The sequence below is a fragment of the Tamandua tetradactyla genome, chromosome 2 (genome assembly GCF_023851605.1).
Source record: "Tamandua tetradactyla isolate mTamTet1 chromosome 2, mTamTet1.pri, whole genome shotgun sequence".
In the NCBI taxonomy this organism is placed as follows: domain Eukaryota; kingdom Metazoa; phylum Chordata; class Mammalia; order Pilosa; family Myrmecophagidae; genus Tamandua; species Tamandua tetradactyla.
In genome coordinates, this window is record NC_135328.1 from 29498911 (window position 1) to 29513077 (window position 14167).

The window sequence follows — 14167 nt, forward strand, 5'->3', positions numbered from 1 at the left end:
CCCAAAACCTTTTAAGTAATCAAGAGTTTACAACATTGGAAAACAGTGTTTTGGATAAAAATATCCAAAAGTACATTTGGAAATATATTGTGAAATTCATCATGATAATGGAAAACAGACTTTAGGAGAACTATTTAAAAGCATTGCACAATCCAAGTGGGAGAGGTGTAATCAACTTCCCTGATTCCCAGGGGGGTAGAAATTCCTCATCTAAAACCAAGCAAAATTTGAAAAGACAAAATAAAACCATGGTTTGAACAAATTTCACAAGTCTTGGTAAAATACTATGGCATTAAAAATATATATATGAGATGTTTCCTTCCTGGAAAGGTACCAAGTATTTCTTAATCGCTCCTTTTGCTGTTGTTGAAATAGGCACTTTCTCTTTTCAGAAACATCTTGGCGGCCATCAGCTACTATTACTGGAAGTGTGATTCTTGAAGTTACTTTGTGCTAACATTAGATTTTTCTTCAGCTAACTTAACCCAATTCTCTAAGGGAAGTAAATTAAAACATGAACCAGTATGGAATTTGGAAAATGCGAAGTCTCGCTCCCCTCTAATCTGTCTTCACCATTAAATACCAATGGCTTAGATAACTTGAAAAAATTATTATTAATAACATGTTATACAGTGTTCTCCATTTTATGACTGTAAATTCTCATGAAATTCTTTCCTCCATATAATCGCAGTTTGATTTTTACAAAACCAATCAATATTAAGAGCCTTTGTTCCTTGAGCAATTCATCTTCAAAGGTTAATGGGTCTCTTTAAAGAAGGACGTTTTGTGACAATTACATCAGTCGCCCCCAGGCTGTGTCCTACACGGGTCCATTGGTGCCAGTGCATATTGGCATTAATGGTGCCCCTTGGAATTGTGACACTCAACAGCCCTAGTTTCTACTATTTCTGGGCAGGGCACTGGACAATATATGGACCCCTAGATACTTGATTATTATAACATCATGCTTTTGAGCTTCACTGATTTGATCTGGATAAGGAATCTGCTCCTACAAATAGCTGTACCAGGGTTTTGAGCACAGGGATCCATGGCCCTGCAAAGGAACACGTTTTCCCCAGCGTCTTCACAAATACAAGCCAAGGACCTAGGCAGGCATATACGGGACTTTATTTTTATTAGACCCCTAGGATCCTTCTATTTACAATAGTGAATTAGGGGAGACTTTTTGACTAGCTCAAATTCTGCACATCTCAACCTGGGTGGAATGCATTAGCCGCCTGCCAATCTCCTTATGACTGCTTAGCTTATTTGGCAGGAGCACAGATTACTTGGATAAATTAAAGCATGTGAGCCCTGTGTGGCGCCACAGAAGCAAATGGCACCCTAACTGTGGGATGCCATGCTATAAATGCATGCACTTGCTCAGACTAGTCAAGAGATCACTGATGATCAAGACAAATGTCCAAAAAAACAAAATGCAAACCCCTCACGGGATTGTGTCCAAAAGAGACACCAACAAAGTAATATCACATGTTCAGAATTTTTATATTTGTACACACAGACTCACACATATATGCATGCATACATGCACACATAAACACAACCTGGCTGAGTGTAGCACCGTTTGGCAAAGCTGTTTTCATTGAAAACTCTGTAGACTTAATTGTCTTGAGTTTACTGTCTAGATAAGAACTGCGAGATCAAAAGTTTAAAGTTTGCAAGCAGGCACTTTTTAGGAGAGACCTCTGGAGATTTTTGAATTATTCTAATCTATTTTTTTTCTCTCTAAAATAGTTACTATCTCAGAATTGTATAAAAGAGAAAATAAAATGTAATGTAAGTTAAACCACTCTGGTTTAACTATTCTTTTAATGTTTGACATTTAGGCCAATTCCAATTTTTTTTTACAATTATAAACGACTTTTCTATAAGCATCCTGATCCCTTAAATCTTTGATCTGTTTTCAATTTTTTTTCTTAGACAAAACAATACTAACTTTTACACTTATGACCGTATTGCTAAATTATTTTATAACCTCATTATCAGTTATGAAAGTACGTGTCTTATTGTACTCTCTTAGGCATTAAATATTAAGAGTTTTAAAAATTACCCCACTAATCATCATTTAAATGCTAAATCCTGTGCATTTCAGTGCAACAGGGTTTCAACTTGAAACTAAGTGGATCCATGCTATAATTCAGACATGTGTAGACCCAACAGAAGTCTATTTGCTTTTAGAACCTGAGAGTCTTCTGGGAGAAAACTCCATTCATGGCAGCGGTGATATTCAAAATACTACAAACCAGAGGGGAATGATCAGCAATGAATGAGAAGTGACATTGGCCGTGACATTGTTCTGCAGACAGATTCCTCTACCAGATGTTTCCTCTATAGGTGCTGGACTGTGGAATGGGCCAGTGAGCCCGGAAGTCGGGTCAGGCTGGTAAAGAGGCACACACAGGGCTCGAGTCAGCAGCTATCTACTGTCTGTAAGTATTACAATATTTTAACAGCCTTTCCAATTGTATTAATACATGCCTGTTGAATAATAGCTTACACTTCCGAAAGAGAGAATTGATACATCTTGGACCAAATAACACCTGGTGGCCAGAAAGGAAGAAAGTTTCTGAGTGTAGTCTGGTGTTCGTCAGCAAATTTGTTTCCTGTTGGTTTCCGCAAAGAGGAGTAAGTTATGAATAAAATCTCAGGCTTGAAATAGAATTGCCTCTGATCTTTTCCTTTCCTTATCTCCTCTACCTTACATTCAGTAAGACTCTGTAAGGGCTGTGGGAATTTAGAAGTGTGGCTTATATCAACTGCTGGTTTCCATGTTCATTGCTGCTACCCTAATTTAGGACCATTGTGATTCTATGCCTGGGTTGATGACAACCCTCACCATTATATCCTCCTCTGGATTCCTTCACATTCAGTGATCTCTGTCTATGAATGCCACATTAATATTCCTAAAACACTGCTTTGCTCACACCACTTCCCTGCTCAAAATTCTTCAAAGGCTCACCATTGACAATGAACAAAAGGCCATCTCTGGAGCCTAGAATTCAAGTATCTGTACAATGTAGTCTTTAGTACACCCCTTTCATGCCTTGAATTCCCTTATACTGACAGATTTAACCCACTCTTCTGGCCATACAAGCTATCTCCAATTCCCATCACAGTCCTATATTTTCCATTCTCTACAATAGTCTCCCCATTTCTACCTGCCCAAATATTATCCATCATTCAAACTCAGGTTAAATCCTTTCACCTCCATAACTTAAGGTAATCTATTTTTGAAGACATATAGCATTTTTTATACCATGTATATCCCATCTCTTCTTTTTTCCTTTCAACCTCAGTTTCTTGGAACTGGGATAATAATAACACTTGGTTCATGGTACACATTCTAATTTGCTTACAGTAGTTACAGATCTATTTCATAATAAGCTACTTTAAGGCAAGGGCTGTACAACAATCACATCTTCCAAAAAATAGTTAAAGGAGCAATGGACAGATTTCAATGATTTCCTTATGTAGTTTGCATAGGACAAAAAATAGTTAAAGGAGCAATGGACAGATTTCAATGATTTCCTTATATAGTTTGCATAGGACCTGACTCAAAATGATCCGATGTGCCTGGCATTCATTCTGATGATCTGTGTGGTCTAGGCAATTGCACCTTGAAGAACTCCAAACATCTAAAAATATTTTCCTTCTTATTCCTTAAAATGTTTGGTCTGTCTTCTGAATAATATTTGTATAAATAAAATTGCAATTACTTTGGCAATCACAATGCTTTCAACACATTTAGCTTCACCATGTCACTAACTTTCTCCATTTCATCAATTAAAATAGGGTGTGGTGCAAAGGTTCAAATGCAGGGCTTAGAATTCTGCAAATTATTACTGGTTCTGACACTGTCTGACTGTCTCTAAATTATGTAACCAACTAGTGAAACTTTTTTTTTATATCACTGCTGCATGGGTTTGTAGCCAAGTTAGTTGTAAAACAAAAATTTCATGACCCTTGCAAGGATAAAAAGGATGTGACAGGTAATGGGTAAATGAGGACACAGCAAAAAATAAGACACAATTTGGCCTGTGCCTTTACAAACTGGCAGTCTTGAAAAGAAAATTAAAGAGGGGCAAAACACCATGCTCTATGACAACAGGTAAGAGGCAGGTAGAGGAAGCAACATAGGCAGACCCGGTAGCAAGAGATGAAATGGTATGTTTAAAGATGAGAGCTCACTTTGCCTGAGATACAGAAAGGTGAAGCTAGAGAGTTAAACAGGCACCAGAACATCATACCACCATGCCTCATGGCTAAGCTGGGCATACTACATTAAAAAGCTAGGAGTATATCTTAAAAACAATGGGGGGGCGGGCCGCGGTGGCTCAGCGGGCAAAGTGCTTGCCTGCTATGCCGGAGGACCTCGGTTCGATTCCCGGCCCCAGCCCATGTAACAAAAACGGAAAAACAGAATACAATAAAACAAGAAAATGTTTAAAAATGTTTCCCTTTCTTCCTTCCTTCCTTCCTTCTATCCTTCCTTCCTTCTCTCTGTCTTTCCTTTAAAAAAAAAAAAAAAAAAAAAAAAAAAAAAAAAAAAAAAAAACAATGGGGAACAATAGGATAATTTTCAGTTAGAGTGTGTGACAATATCACTTGGGGTGCCTTTTGGAGAATTATTTTGGAGGACAACAACATTTGATTCTCACTCACATGTTATAGTCCATTCACTGCCACATATTCCTGTATTTACAGACAATTTAAGAAGAACTTGAGCTACGATGAATATTTTTTGCTTAGTTGCTTTTTTTCTGTTTTTCTCTATAAAGCGTCCTACAATTATTATTCTTAACTTATTGGCTATTAACTATTTTTTTCCTATCTTACTTTGGTTTCAGTACAAATAAAAGTTATTATCTAGCATAAGATATGGGAAAATCTTACATCAATATGCTCCCACAAATGGTGTCTTCAATTAAACTAACATCTAAAGAGCAATGTAACTGTTGGGTTCACACAATCAAGAAGGAAAAGTCTATCAACAGAGAGGAAATGATGCACCTAAAAGAGAGAGGGCATTGGCTTCAGGGAAGAGGTAATATTGGCATTTTTCCTTAATCCACCCACTAAATACAATGAAAAAACCTGGAAATTTTGTGGAAAAGAAACATGTAAAGAATCTGAAAGATGGCGATAAGGAGACAGATCAGGAAAGAACTCAAATCCTAAGAAACAACATTGTGGTGAGTCCCCAAGGTTTTTTTTTTTTTTCTTTACTGATCTCAGAATTGGAACTAAAGAAGCTGGCAAGCCCCAGACACTGTCAGGCACTGACAAAAAAATCTCCAGCAAAATCCTGCCCTTTCAAGCCAGAGGATCAGAAAAATACCAGCATAGCAAGATGGAAAACTTTTAGACAATACCTGCCCTCATCCAGTCAAACAACCCCAGAGAAAACTGTGGCCACGCCTACACTCACACCAGTAGAGGCTGAAGGGAGAGCCTAGACTTCCATCCTCCTGAGGCTCTAGTGAGACACGCCAACAATATTGCTGGAGTGGTGTCAAAGAAGGGCAGGTAGGGAGCAAGGTCTTCATGATGGTGGTGACCACAGGAGTGTGTGTGTGTGTGTGTGTGTGTGTGTGTGTGTGTCTGGACTTCCACTCCCCAACCAGAAGTGGAGAGAAGCTCTTCTTGGTCCCCAATGAAATGGTGTCAGAAGAGACCTAGTGGAGAGCTGGAACTTTTATCAGTGTCCAGCAGTAAAGAAGCCACCCTCTATCCCCAAGTGGTGTCAGTGAAGTTAATGTTTTAGCAGTTAATGCATATTTTAGAAAAGAGGAAAAATCTCAAGTCAATAATCTAAGCTCCCTCCTCAAAACCTAAGAAAAAGAAGAACAAAATAAGTCATTATAAAAGATTCTACAGAGGTTCCATACTCTAGGATAACTTTCCAGAAACCTACAACCCCCAGATGGATCCCTGGACAAGATAGGTCCTGAAATGGAGAGGGACCAGCCTCACCACAACATCAACTAGTTCAATCCCCCTATCCATATTACTGACAGCTCCTCCCAACATGAAAAAGTTAGAATGGGTATAGCCCAAATACCCCTGAAGAGTGGGATAGAAAGATCAAAGGTGATGGTGGAGTTATAGAGAGAAGGTAGGGTTTAACAAATGAGATGATTGCTCAATCATTATATTGATTTTTCTTTTAGCCTCCAGTACCTTAGAGCAGCTAGAAATAAAAACTTAAAAGTGTGCAACTGTAACCCATACCAAACTCTGAAATCTTTTACAACTAATTGTTGCAATGTACTTTGTAATTTATTGCTTTTATGTATATGCCATTCAAAGAGAAGGAGGAACATAGCAGAAAAAATAGGATTTAACAAATGAGTATGACTACTAAACCATTATTTTGATATTTCTCTTGGAGCAACTAGAGGAAAAAAAGAAAAATTATGGAACTGCAACCCATACCAAAGTTCAAAATCTGTTCTATAACTACCTATTAAAATGTACCTGGAAATTTATTGCTTTTTGTATATATGTTATATCTCACAATAAAAAGTTAAAAAAAAAAAAAACCCAAAGCAAGCAGAAGGAAGGAAGTAATAAATAGGAGTAAAAATCAATATAATTGAAAACAGAAAAAAGAGATCAATGAAACAAATAACTGATTCTTTAAGAAAATGAATAAAATTGGCAAACCTCTAGGAAAACTGACAAAGAAAAAAGAGAGAAAATGCAAATTGCCAATGTTAGGATCGAAGCAGACTCTTCAGACATAAGTGTGTAATAAGGTAATGCTATGCCAAATATGTATGTAACAAGTTACAAATAGGGAAAGTCAGACAAAATGGACCAATTCCTCAAAAAAACACAAACTACTGCCATTCATCCAAAATGAACAATAATTTTAATAAACCAGTGTATTAGTTAGCGTTCACTAAAAAAACAAAATCAACAGGAAATATCTGTAAACATAAAATTTATAAACGTGTCTCACATAAATGTGGGAACGCAGAGTCCAAAATCCACAGGGCAGGCTGTGAAGCCGACGATTCCGATGGAGGGTCTGGATGAACTCCACAGGAGAGGCTCACCAGCCGAAGCAGGAAGAGAGCTTGTCTCTTCTGAATCCTCCTTAAAAGGCTTCCAGTGATTAGATTAAGCATCACTCATTGCAGAAGACATTCCCCTTGGCTGATAACAAATGGAATCAGCTGTGGATGCAGCTGACATGATCATGATTTAATTCTATGAAATGGCCTCATCACAACAGACAGGCCAGCACTTGCCCAACTAGACAAACAGGTTCCACCACTTGGCCAAGTTGACACATGAACCTGACCATGACAACCAATAACTACTGAGGAAATTTTATTCATTATTTTAAGACGCCCCCAAAAGTAATTCAGGCCCAGATGATTTCAGTGGAGAACACTATCAAACGTTTAAAGGAGAATTAATACCAATTCCATACAATCTCTTTCAGAAAACGGGAGAGGAGGGAACTCTTCCCAATTAATTTTATCAAGCTAGGATTATCCTGATACCAAAATCAGACAGAAACACCACAAAGAAAACTAAAGACTGATATCCCTCATGAATATAGACAGAAAAATCCTTTAAAAATATTAGCAGTAGAATTCAGCAATATATAAAAAATATACATCATGACCAAGTTAGATTTATTCCAGGGATGAAAGACTGGCTCACTATTTGAAAATCAATTAATTGTAAACTGTCATGGTTAGGGACAGGTGTCAACTTGGCCAAGTTGTGGTACCTGTTCATCTGATTGGGCAAGCGCTGGCCTGTCTGTTGCAATGAGGACATTTCATAGGATTAGGTCATGATCACGTCAGCTACATCCACAGCTGATTCCATTTGTAATCAGCCAAAGGGGAGTGTCTTCTGCAATTAGTGATGCTAAATGCAATCATGGGGAAGCCTTTTAAGGAGGACTCAGAGGAGACAGGTTCCATTCCTGCTTTCGCTGGTGAGCCTCTCCTGTGGAGTTCGTCCAGGCCATCCATTGGAGTCATTGGCTTCACAGCCTGCCCTGTGGATTTTGGACTCTGCGTTCCTATGGTCACGTGAGACACTTTCATAAATTTTATATTTGCAAGTGTTCCCTGTTGATTCTGTTTCTCTAGAGAACCCTAACTAATACATAAACCATCACACACTTACTTATAAAGTAAAGAAGACAAATCACATGATCATGTCAAGTGATGCAAAAAAAGTTCTGCAAACAAAATTCAATACACATTTATGATAAAAACTCTCAGAAAAATAGAAATAGAGGGAAATGTTCCCAACTTGATGAAAACCATCTCCAAAACCATACAACTAACATTATGCTTAATGATGAAAGACTAGGAATAAGGCAACTCTTATTCGACATAGTGCTGGAGTAATTCTAGCCATTGCAATAAGGTAAGAAAATGAAATAAAAGGTATACCGATCAGAAAAGAAGACATAAAGCCATTCCTACGTGCACATGGCAAGATTCTGTATATAGAAAACCCCAAGTAATCTTCAAAACCAAAATAAAACAAAATTTAAAAACCCTCCTAGAACCAGTAAGTGAGTTCATCAAGGTAACAATATGTTAATAAACACTAAAAACTCAATTGTACCTCTCTACACTAGTAAGCATGTATACATCAAAACTAAAAGCCTTCAAAATGAAAAACCTTATAATTATAAATCTAATAAAACATGTACAGGGCTTACATGCTGAAAACTATACAGTGCTGAAGAAATAAGGGAAAGAAGGCCTACATAAATGTAGAGATGTACTGTGTTCAAGAAATGGAAGATTCAATACAGTAGAAATGTCAAACTGACATACATATCCTGGTTGTGATACTGTATCATAAATTTGCAAGCTGTTACCATTGGGAGAAATTAGGAAAAGTACATAGGGGATCTCTCTGCATTATTTCTCTTTTTTTAATGCTTTGTGGTGGGTGCCACGTATCATTCTTTTCCATGTGACTATCATTTATATAGCACCATTTTATTGAATGCTTTGGATTTTTACAGCACTGTTTTATTGAATGCTTTGGGTTTTTGCTTTTTTTTTTTGAATTCATGAGTCAGGAATCAAATCCTGGTCTCCCACATTGGCAGATGAGAATCTACCACTAAACTACCCATGCACTTCCCTCTACATTATTTCTTTCAACCAACTGCATGTAATCTACAATTATTTAAGAAGAAAAGGTTTCATTAAAAATGTTTCAAAGGCAGAGGGCAGAGAAGCAAAATTTCAATGTGCACCTGGAAATATGCAAGGCAGTGAAACTACATTTTGGAGATGGATTTCCTGGACATGACATGAGTGTGCTTGACTGAAGAACAGAGGCATTTATTTCTCCAGGTCTAACCCTTGCTTTACAGATGCGTTTGTATATGGAATGGAATATGATGAAGAGTAAACATGAATATTAAATAATCACTGGAAAGGGAAATTCATCCCGTGTAAACTCATAAATTGGCATTATTGTTTCTATACCAGTTTCAATACAATTTTATAGTTCTTCACGAGAGTCATGAAATTTTCTTAAAAGTATTCTTAAGAAATATATATATTTTTTGTTACTATAAATTGGATTTTGTCTCATTTTTAAAAAAGTATTCCTCTATAAAAATTTCTTAATTTTAAAGTATTGATCTCCCAATTTACAAATCTATTCTATTAATTATTTGTGATTTTTCAGTTTATTTCTTTGGGTTTCTCAGGTTAGCGATATCACATGCTAATAATAAAACAACTCATTTTTTGTTTTAAATATTAAATACTCAAATAGAAGAACCTTGCTTTTTTTAAGTTTTTATGGTTTTTGCATTAATATTTTACAAATGTGTTAGTTTTATTTTTTTTATAATTGTTTTACAGTTCATGATTTTTTCTTATACTGCTCACAATTTTTGAGATTTACAAGCCCCTATGTTTTAATGAGAAATTGCTCAAAGTACTAACATGATGCTACATATAGTAATAATGATTTGCTTTTTATTTATTAAATGATTGCTTAAACAGTAAAAGTTGGCCACACCCTGGAATGCTGTCTTACATTGCTATATGAATGAAAAACTACTCCAAACTGTCAATACATGCAAATAGCTTTAAACACACACAGATTCATATCATCATGGTTTGTAGGAATAAATTTGTAAATAATCTCAGTAACTAGACAACATGAAAGAAATAAATGCATGATTAGCTACTTCCTATTGTTGAACTCATCCTTCCAGATGGCTCACTTTGATTCTAAGCCAGTGTTTCTCAGGGTCAGTAGGCTTGTTCACCTTCACTTCTCCAAAAAAGGAATGGAAAATTCCTAGGAAGTTGGGAGCCACGCAGAGCATCCATATGCTGTGTTTTAGTATCTAAACATGCAGTTTGCTTTATTCATTCATTCATTCACCCAAAATTTACTAATGCATACTGGGTCCTTCTGCTCTATAGCAGAGGCTATACAAATTTAAAAGAGACCCACTCTTTCCCTAAAGGACGTCACGGAATGTTAGAAAAGAAGAACGTACTAAAGATTATAATACACATGTTAAGTGTGAACAGAGAAAAGTTATTTAAGAGAATCAAAAAATTAGGGTCTAATTGTGTCAGGACAGTGAATCTTTGGAAGAAAGGGGAGACAGACGGTTTCATAGAAGAAGTGAGATGGCGTAGAATCCTAAAGGATTGGAAAGAATTAAGGAGGCAGATAAGATACGGGATATACTAGGCAAAGAGAACAAAAGGACAAAAGCATGGAATAATGAAGGAGACTAAAGTGTCTGAGTAGCCACAAGTAGCTTGGGCTGGCTAGAGTATAGGATGTGCAGAGTTCACTCCCAAGAGATAATTCAACCCTAGAAGAATCACATGACTTTGATATTCTTCCCAAATCTGCTGTAAAAAAAAAAAAAAAAGAATACTGTTCTATTAATCTTACTTTAAAGCATTAATTCAGTTTGTCAGTACAGAAAAGGGTCTCTCAACCTCAGTAATACTGACATTGGGAACTGGGAGGAGGGTGTGTTCTGTGGATTTGTAGGGTGCTTAACAGCATCTCTGGCTACTACCAGTGGATACCAGTAGCTCCCTCCAGTTGCAACAAACTAAACCGTGCCCAGAGAATGCCAATCTCCCCTGTGAATCAATATGGTCCCTGCTAAGAACAACTGGTGGAGAGAATAATTTACATGTATCCAGTACTTGCTATATGCCAAGCACTGAGGCAAGGTTTTTACATGCATTTTCTCATTAAAACAATGTGACTATTACTAATCCAATTTTACAGATGAGGAAACTGAGGCCCACAGATGTCAAACAACTTGTACAGTGAAATACAGTAAGTGACAGAACCAGGATTCACACCCCATGTAAGAACTGACTCTTACATATCTTGGCAGCCAGCACCTAGCATAATACAGCACACATCACGCTTCCTTTCACCGACGTTAGAATGATAAGCACTTTGAACAATTATAGCCCAACCTCCTCTACCTTGGGCTATCATCTCCAAATTGCTAACAATCCCAAAACTGGCTAATCATCTCACATTTAGTGAGCTCCTACCCCACAAAGACCCCATGGAACTTCACATTAGTGATGGTAAACTCCAACTTGGAAGAAGCCATTTATTCTGATTGTAACTTGGAAGGAGCAGCAAAATATTTCTGGATTAGTTCCTTGTGGGATAATGGCCAAGCGATGCTGTGGATGGGTTGTAAGCAGGATAATGTTGCAGACAGGGCGTGGACGCTGTGGTCAGCGACAGCTGGAGGCTAATATCACCTCTTTCCAATTAAATGACATTAAGCAAATTTCTTAAGTCCTCTGAAACTCAACTTTCTCCTCTGCAAAGGAGGACGGTAAGTAGGCAAAGACTGTGAAAGACAGGATGTGGCATGGATCGGTCTAAGAGAATCAGCTTCCAGAACCACAGCGTTTGCATACATGCTCACCTAAACTCAGTTGCCCAAGGAAGTCTCTACAGCACCTTTCCACAATTGTCCTTTATTTTACAAAATAAAAAGAGTACTTCTTACCCCTTCTAAATCTTACTAAAAACCTCCAGCACCACTCAACATCTTGGTATCTGGAAACCCTCTTTTAATCAAGGCACTACAAGCAGGTCCTCTAGCTCTCTGATTGTTATGTATTTTCTGACACTGGAAATGGACTGTTTGGGACCCTACACTGGACATTTAGAATTCAGATACATTGCAGGGAGGGAGTGGAGAGGAGACGGGTTCACCTACCACCTTTCTTTTTTTTTTTTTTATTAATTAAAAAAAGAATTAACAAAACAATTAGAAATCATTCCAATCTACATGTACAATCAGTAATTCTTAATAACATCACATAGTTGCATATTCATCATTTCTTAGTACATTTGCATCGATTTAGAAAAAGAAATAAAAAGACAACAGAATAAGAATTAAAACAATAATAGAAAGAAAAAAAACAAAAAAAAAACAAAAACAAAAAACCTATACCTCAAATGCAGCTTCATTCAGTGTTTTAACATAATTGCATTACAATTGGGTAGTATTGTGCTGTCCATTTCTGAGTTTTTATATCCAGTCCCGTTGTACAGTCTGTATCCCTTCATCTCCAATTATCCCTTCTCTTTTTTTTTTTTTTTTTTTTTAATTAACGGAAAAAAATTAACCCAACATTTAGAGATCATACCATTCTACACATGCAATCATTAATTCTTAACATCATCACATAGATGCATGATCATCATTTCTTAGTACATTTGCATTGGTTTAGAAGAACTAGCAACATAACCGAAAAAGATATAGAGTGTTAATATAGAGAAAAAAATAAAAGTAATAATAGTAAAATCAAAACAAAACAACACAAAACAAAACAAAAACCTATAGCTCAGATGCAGCTTCATTCAGTGTTTTAACATGATTACTTTACAATTAGGTATTATTGTGCTGTCCATTTTTGAGTTTTTGTATCTAGTCCTGTTGCACAGTCTGTATCCCTTCAGCTTCAATTACCCATTGTCTTACCCTGTTTCTAACTCCTGCTGAACTCTGTTACCAATGACATATTTCAAGTTTATTCTCGAATGTCCGTTCACATCAGTGGGACCATACAGTATTTGTCCTTTAGTTTTTGGCTGGATTCACTCAGCATAATATTCTCTAGGTCCATCCATGTTATTACATGGTTCATAAGTTTATCTTGTCTTAAAGCTGCATAATATTCCATCGTATGTATATACCACAGTTTGTTTAGCCACTCTTCTGTTGATGGAGATTTTGGCTGTTTCCATCTCTTTGCAATTGTAAATAATGCTGCTATAAACATTGGTGTGCAAATGTCCGTTTGTGTCTTTGCCCTTAAGTCCTTTGAGTAGATACCTAGCAATGGTATTGCTGGGTCGTATGGCAGTTCTATATTCAGCTTTTTGAGGAACCGCCAAACTGCCTTCCACAGTGGTTGCACCCTTTGACATTCCCACCAACAGTGGATAAGTGTGCCTCTTTCTCCGCATCCTCTCCAGCACTTGTCATTTTCTGTTTTGTTGATAATGGCCATTCTGGTGGGTGTGAGATGATATCTCATTGTGGTTTTGATTTGCATTTCTCTAATGGCCAGGGACATTGAGCATCTCTTCATGTGCCTCTTGGCCATCCGTATTTCCTCTTCTGAGAGGTGTCTGTTCAGGTCTTTTTCCCATTTTGTAATTGGTTTGGCTGTCTTTTTGTTGTTGAGATGAACAATCTCTTTATAAATTCTGGATACTAGACCTTTATCTGATATATCATTTCCAAATATTGTCTCCCATTGTGAAGGCTGTCTTTCTACTTTCTTGATGAAGTTCTTTGATGCACAAAAGTGTTTAATTTTGAGGAGTTCCCATTTATTTATTTCCTTCTTCAGTGCTCTTGCTTTAGGTTTAAGGTCCATAAAACCGCCTCCAGTTGTAAGATCCATAAGATATCTCCCAACATTTTCCTCTAACTGTTTTATGGTCTTAGACCTAATGTTTAGATCTTTGATCCATTTTGAGTTAACTTTTGTATAGGGTGTGAGATACGGGTCCTCTTTCATTCTTTTGCATATGGATATCCAGTTCTCTAGGCACCATTTATTGAAGAGACTGTTCTGTCCGAGGTGAGTTGGCTTGACTGCCTTATCAA

At 37.0% G+C, this 14167-nt stretch overlaps 1 protein-coding gene across 2 annotated transcripts in view; it reads right to left on the bottom strand.

The window, feature by feature from the left end:
- Positions 1-14167, bottom strand: part of SVEP1 (sushi, von Willebrand factor type A, EGF and pentraxin domain containing 1) — a 208188-nt gene that overhangs the window by 128657 nt on the left and 65364 nt on the right. The gene's annotated exons all lie outside the window — the stretch shown is intronic.